The sequence below is a fragment of the Penaeus japonicus genome, unplaced genomic scaffold, assembly GCF_977035675.1.
Source record: "Penaeus japonicus unplaced genomic scaffold, GWHDUDI00000001_assembly GWHDUDI00000008, whole genome shotgun sequence".
Taxonomy (NCBI): domain Eukaryota; kingdom Metazoa; phylum Arthropoda; class Malacostraca; order Decapoda; family Penaeidae; genus Penaeus; species Penaeus japonicus.
In genome coordinates, this window is record NW_028234410.1 from 37,743,342 (window position 1) to 37,750,841 (window position 7,500).

General features: G+C 45.1%; 1 protein-coding gene across 8 annotated transcripts in view; it reads right to left on the minus strand.

Annotated features, from left to right (window-relative positions):
* The window catches only part of LOC122252270 (uncharacterized), a 347,686-nt gene that overhangs the window by 187,433 nt on the left and 152,753 nt on the right, over positions 1–7,500 (minus strand). The gene's annotated exons all lie outside the window — the stretch shown is intronic.

Below are 7,500 nucleotides of genomic sequence, written 5' to 3' on the forward strand. Positions count from 1 at the left end.
CACAGCCCAATATGGCCCTTCCATCTACACTGCAAAAAAGGACAAAATAACGGGGTCTACAGGAGGAGAATGCAAAACGGATAAACAATAAGTTGTTTTTTTTCACTGATCTTTCCTCTACTTTCGTCATATTTTTTTATCAACATTCGTTTGCCTTTGAAACTTCTTCGGTCTCCTTCTGATTCTATTTCATTTTTGTTTCTCTCTCTCCCTCTCTCTCCCTCCTTCCTCCCTCCCTCCTTCCTTCCTTCCTTCCTTCCTTCCTTCCTTCCTTCCTTCCTTCCTTCCTTCCTTCCTTCCTTCCTTCCTTCCTTCCCTCCCTCTCTCCCTCTTTTTTTTTTCTTCTTCTCTTTCCTCCTCCTCTCCCTCCCTTATTCCTCGTCTACTTGACTTACCATACTGACTTTTTCATATCATAAATATCTTTTTATCGAGGAAGCAAAGCTGGACTTGATAAGTTCGTGATGATTGACGACAGAAAAGAGACTGATTGATAACAGGTTGATGACAATAAACATTTGAAAACTGACAAACTGTTCATGACTGATAACAGGTTGGTGGTTGTAGAAAATTTGAATCGCAAATATATCTTTTGGACACGCCGCATTCAGACTATCATCATCAACCTTCCATGCGCATGAATAAAAAAGAATAAAAAGAATTATAGTGTTATCAAACCGAGTGTTATGAAAACTAAAAATGTATTCTTTACCAAGATCTCACCTAGATCCTCTTTTTTTCAAAATCTACGTCGGTCTTAATTTTATGTTGGTAAATGAAATTTTATCACTCCATGGTTTAATCGAACTCGCTTTCGCTTTCGCTTAATCTCTCTCTCTCTCTCTCTCTCTCTCTCTCTCTCTCTCTCTCTCTCTCTCTCTCTCTCTCTCTCTCTCTCTCTCTTTCCTATTCTTCTTCCTCTCCCTCTTCCTCTCCCTCATCCTCTCTCTCTCCCTCTTCCTTTTCCTCTCCCTCTCCCTCCCCCTCTCCTTCTCCCTCCCCTCTCCTTCTCCCTCCCCATCTCCTTCTCCTTCCCTCCCCTCCCCTCTCTCCTCTCCCCCCCCCTCTCCCCTCTCCCCTCCCTCCTCTCCCCCTCTCCCTCTCCTCTCCCCTCTCCCTCCCTCCCCTCCTCCTCCCCTCTCCCTCTCCCTCTCCTTCTCCCTCTCCCTCTCCCTCCCCCACCCCCTCTCCCTCCCTCCTTCCCTCTCCCTAATCCTCCCAATTTTCCCATTCGTCCGCGCTGAGGGTTATCCCAGCACGAATATCCCTCTGTGTTCTTTGGAAATTCACGAGGTCTTATAATGTCTTCGTCTTGACAGGCGACCCACTTAGGGACGTGAATACCAAATTACTTCTGCGAGAGTCATTTCTCACAAAAGAAACTTTTTTTTCTTCTTCTTCTTCTTCCTTTTCTTTCATTTTTTTTATTACTTATTCTTCGATTTCTTCTTGCGGATTGGAGGCGACCATCAATAGATTTTTTCTTTTTCTTTTTCCTTTTTTTTACCCGTCGAATGAATGATATAGCTATTCCATATAGGCCTTTGTGGGCACCTCTCGTATCCTCCCCGTTGGTGGCATTGACAGTTCCAGCTATAACTGTCATTAGCGCTGTGTTTATGAATGTAGTAAATTTATATTATTCATCGCTACATTATACTATAGGCTCTATATCTATATTGTAAACTATACTTCAGTTTACCTAAACTATATCACAACGTTATTATATTTTATTAATGTATATCTGCCTGCCCGTTTGTCTGTCAGCTTGCTTGCCTGCTTGTCTATCTATCCATCTATCTGCCTGCCTGCCTGCCTGCTTACCTCCTTGCCTGTCTGCCTATGTCCCTTTCTGTCTGTCTCTCTGCCTGCTTGCCTTCTTGCTTGTCTGCCTATGTCCCTGTCTGTCTGTCTCTCTGCCTGCTTGCCTCCTTGCCTGTCTGCCTATGTCCCTGTCTGTCTATCTATCTGCCTGCTTGCCTTCTTGCTTGTCTGTCTATGTCCCTGTCTGTCTATCTATCTGCCTGCTTGCCTTCTTGCTTGTCTGCCTATGTCCCTGTCTGTCTATCTATCTGCCTGCTTGCCTTCTTGCTTGTCTGCCTATGTCCCTGTCTGTCTATCTATCTGCCTGCTTGCCTCCTTGCCTGTCTGTCTATGTCCCTGTCTGTCTATCTATCTGCCTACTTGCCTCCTTGCCTGTCTGTCTATGTCCCTGCCTGTCTGTCTATGTCCATGTCTGTCTGTCTCTCTGCCTGCTTGCCTCCTTGCCTGTCTGTCTATGTCCCTGTCTGTCTATCTATCTGCCTGCTTCACTCCTTGCCTGTCTGTCTATGTCCATGTCTGTCTGTCTCTCTGCCTGCTTGCCTTCTTGCCTGTCTGTCTATGTCCCTGTCTGTCTGTCTCTCTGCCTGCTTGCCGCCTTGCCTGTCTGTCTATGTCCCTGTCTGTCTATCTATCTGCCTGCTTGCCTCCTTGCCTGTCTGTCTATGTCCATGTCTGTCTGTCTCTCTGCCTGCTTGCCTCCTTGCCTGTCTGCCTATGTCCCTGTCTGTCTATCTATCTGCCTGCTTGCCTCCTTGCCTGTCTGTCTATGTCCCTGCCTGTCTGTCTATGTCCATGTCTGTCTGTCTCTCTGCCTGCTTGCCTCCTTGCCTGTCTGTCTATGTCCCTGTCTGTCTGTCTCTCTGCCTGCTTGCTTCCTTGCCTGTCTGTCTATGTCCTTGTCTGTCTGCCTATCTGCCTGCTTGCCTCCTTGTCTGTCTGCCTATGTCCTATCTATCTATCTATCTGCCTACCTAGCTGCCTCTCTGGCCTGCTTGTCTCCCTTGCCTGTCTGTCTATGTCCCTGGCCTGTCTGTCTATGTCCCTCGGTCTGTCTGTCTCTATGCGGCTTGCTTCCTTGCCTGTCTGTCTATGTCCTAGTCTGTCTAGCAAATTGCCTGCTTTGCCTCTTGTTCTGTCGTATGCCTATGTCCTATTATCTAACTATCTGCCTGCTTGCCTTCTTGCTTGTCTGCCTATGTCCTGTCTGTCTATCTATATGTCTGCTTGCCTTCTTGCTTGTCTGCCTATGTCCCTGTCTGTCTATCTATATGTCTGCTTGCCTTCTTGCTTGTCTGCCTATGTCCCTGTCTGTCTATCTATCTGCCTGCTTACCTCCTTGCCTGTCTGCCTATGTCCCTGTCTGTCTATCTATATGTCTGCTTGCCTTCTTGCTTGTCTGCCTATGTCCCTGTCTGTCTATCTATATGTCTGCTTGCCTTCTTGCTTGTCTGCCTATGTCCCTGTCTGTCTATCTATATGTCTGCTTGCCTTCTTGCTTGTCTGCCTATGTCCCTGTCTGTCTATCTATATGTCTGCTTGCCTTCTTGCTTGTCTGCCTATGTCCCTGTCTGTCTATCTATATGTCTGCTTGCCTTCTTGCTTGTCTGCCTATGTCCCTGTCTGTCTATCTATCTGCCTACTTACCCCTGTCTGTCTGCCTATGTCCCTGTCTGTCTATCTACCTGCCTGCTTGCCTCCTTGCCTGTCTGTCTATCTATCTGCCTGCTTGCCTGCCTGCCTGCCTGACTATCTATATGTCTGCTTGCCTTCTTGCTTGTCTGCCTATGTCCTGTCTGTCTATCTATCTGCCTGCTTGCCTCCTTGCCTGTCTGTCTATCTATATGTCTGCTTGCCTTCTTGCTTGTCTGCCTATGTCCTGTCTGTCTATCTATCTGCCTGCTTGCCTCCTTGCCTGTCTGTCTATCTATATGTCTGCTTGCCTTCTTGCTTGTCTGCCTATGTCCTGTCTGTCTATCTATATGTCTGCTTGCCTTCTTGCTTGTCTGCCTATGTCCTGTCTGTCTATCTATATGTCTGCTTGCCTTCTTGCTTGTCTGCCTATGTCCTGTCTGTCTATCTATATGTCTGCTTGCCTTCTTGCTTGTCTGCCTATGTCCTGTCTGTCTATCTATCTGCCTGCTTGCCTCCTTGCCTGTCTGTCTATCTATCTGCCTGCTTGCCTCCTTGCCTGTCTGTCTATCTATCTGCCTGCTTGCCTCCTTGCCTGTCTGTCTATCTACCTGCCTGCTTGCCTCCTTGCCTGTCTGTCTATCTATCTGCCTGCTTGCCTTCTTGCTTGTCTGCCTATGTCCCTGTCTGTCTATCTATATGTCTGCTTGCCTTCTTGCTTGTCTGCCTATGTCCCTGTCTGTCGAACCGTTAAAAATTACATCATATTGCTAGGTCCTCCACGCAACCAATCAAGCAAGCAACTCCAGTCAAACATACAATCACAAAATGCAACACAAAACACATCATCATCTTGCAAGCACTTCCACGCAACCGATCAAGCAAACAACTCCAGTCAAACATACAATCACAAAACACAAAAACACATCATATTGCGAACACCTCCACGCAACCGACCAAGCTACACCAGTCAAACATACAATCACAAAATACAAAATACATAAAACACAAAAAAAACATAGCCATATTGCAACAAGCACCAATCAAAACCGACCAAAGCAAGCAACTCATGATAAAAAAAATAAAAACAAAACACAAAAACACATCCTATCGCAATCCCCAACCATCCTCTCTCGAAGCTGTGCCTTTCCTAACTTACGGAAAAGTTTTCTTCTAAGTTTTCGTCACCTTAGTCCATCGCAGAGTTAAGAACCTCATTTTCTGCTTTGATTTAAGGCTTTCAAGTCTTTCTCTTCTTTTCTCTTTTTTTTATTTGTCTCTGTTTGTCTCTGTTTGTTTCTCTTTACCTTGAAAATCTTGACGTGTGGATTTTTTATTGTTAGTTTATGATTGCTTTTCATTGCGTTATTCCTATATACGTGTATACGTGCGTGCATTCATGCATACATACATAAGTATATGAATACATAAATACATACACACATGCACAAACACACACATACACATACACACATGCATAAACACATACATACACATACACACATGCACAAACACACACATACACATACACACACACACACAACATACAAATATACAAACAAACATTCAAGCAAGGGGCGGTCTTGACACACGCTTCATGTATGTCCTTTTCTTACGGTGTTTGTTTACACGCGGACTACCTAGCAACCAAGTACAGACTAATAAGAACAGAAGGCTTACGAAAAGAAAAATAACGAAGAAAAAAAAGAGTAAAAGATCCTTGGAAAGCAAGAAGAAAGTCGAAAATAATAATCAATAGGTAAAGAAAAACGGTTGTAAATATTTTTCTTTGCTGATAATCATAACATGCGAAGTTCAAATGTTCATTCAATAATCTTTGGACTGTTCAACAACTTCGATTCTATTCTAGTTATTATTTATCATATTCTACTTGAGAATACAGGTACACACAAGAAACTTACATTTGGGATGGTTGGAATAGAGATATATTTTTTAATCTTTACGGGAACTGAAGTTCTTTATCATTTTACAAAAAACTAATGTCTATGCTTGTGAGACAAATGAAGATAGATGAAAGTAATAAAATTAACTGAATAAAAAAATATTTTGTCAATCCCTCACCCTTTTCACCACACACACTTTCCCAATTTGGGAAAATTACCCTTACCCTTACCCTTACCCTTACCCTTACCCTCCCCCTCACTCCCACCCTCCCCCTCTCCCTCTCCATTCATCAAAATCACCCTAAATCCAAAAATAAGAAATCCCCGCTAGGCTTTCCACCAAAATAATCCCCTTCCGCTCAGGAGATAACCCCCAACATGGCGGCCGCTGCACCGTGCGCATCCCGCTGCTCCTCTGAGGTATCTGAACGACGCCATTTCCGCAACGCGCGCTTGGCAGACCGCCGTGAGCTGATATGCAATCGCTCCACATCACATACATCTTGAAAGGAAAATACGTTTATGCAACCTCGTATTGCATACCAAAGAGAGTGGGTGTTGCCCATCGCCATGCAACACGACAGATCCCGATCCCGGGTTTTCGACCTTCAATTTAGGCAACATGATTCCTGCGAATGGCGGAAATAGTATTGGGCGTAAAATGAGAAGAGAAACCGGTGTTGCATCCATAAAATTTCGTCGAAAAGTAAGAGGAGGTTGAGATAACACCTGTCTCTGGGAACGTGTCCAAAAACGACAAGGGAGAAATGAAAGTGAAAATAAATGAAGAAAAGAGGTAGAAATGAGGTAAAATTGAGGAGAACGAGAGGGGGAGGAGGAGGAGGAGGAGCAAAGGAGTGAGATTGGATGATAAAGACAGAGACAGATACATACGCACAAAGGGAAAGAGAGAGAGAGAGAGAGAGAGAGAGAGAGAGAGAGAGAGAGAGAGAGAGAGAGAGAGAGAGAGAGAGAGAGAGAGAGAGAGAGAGAGAGAGAGAGAGAGAGAGAGAGAGAGAGAGAGAGAGAGAGAGATACTGAGAGAGAGAGAGAGAGAGAAAGAGAGAGAGAGAAGAAGAGGAGAGAAGGAGAGGAGAGAGAGAGAGAGAGAGAGAGAGAGAGGAGAGAGAGACAGAGAGTGAGAGAGGAGAGAGAGGAGAAGAGAGAGAAGAAGAGAAAGAAAGAAAGAGAGAGAAAGAAGAGAGAAAGAAAATAAAAGAGAGAGAGACTAATGTCACAAAACCACAAAACGAAAATATAGAAGAAAAAAAATCCCTTCCCGTCAGCAGGTGCGGAAAAAAAAAGCTGAGTCACTACCCCCTCTTTCCTGATTGGGAGGGGGGGGGGGACCACAAGAGAAAATGGATGTAATGGGTAATGGAATGGCCATGATGTTGCACCTTCAACAAAAAAATGGTAATGACATCGAGTCCGCCGTATTTTGAGGGGAGAAATGGAGTTTAACAAGGGAGTTATGAGAGTCACTTAGATGGAGTGACGCGGAGAGAGGGATGAGAGGGATGGCAGGAAGGAAGGAAGGAGGGAAGGAAGAGAGGGATGGAAGGAGGGAAAGAAGGAAGGAAGGAAGGAAGGAAGGAAGGGAGGGAGGAAGGAGAGAGTAAGAGAGGGATGGCAGGAAAGAAGGAAGGACGGAAGGAAGGAAGGGAGGAGGGAGGGGGGAAGGAAGGGGGTAGGGTGGGAGGGAGGGGGGAGGGGAAGAGGATAGGAGGATAGAAGGAGGGAAGGACGGAGTGAAGAAGGAAGGAGGGAGGGAGGAAATAAGGATAGAGGCAGGGAGGAAGGAGAGAAGGAGGACGGGAGGGAGGAAGGAAGGAGAGAGGGAGGGAGGGAAGGAGGAGGAGGAGGAGGAGAGAAAGGAGGAGGAGGAGGAGGAGGAGGACGATGACGATGAAGAGGAGGAGGAAGAAGAAGAAGAAGAGGAGGAGACGGAAAAGGAAGGAGAGAAGAAAGATATTTAAAAAATGGGGAGAAGTATATAGATAATAATAACGAAAAAAAAAACAAGAGATATAAGTATTTAAAAAACGAATCAAAGAAGAAAAAGAGAGGAAAAACAAAAACAAACGTATATATAAGACTAAACTGTAACTGACACCACCACAACACGGGGAAAAAAGGGCAC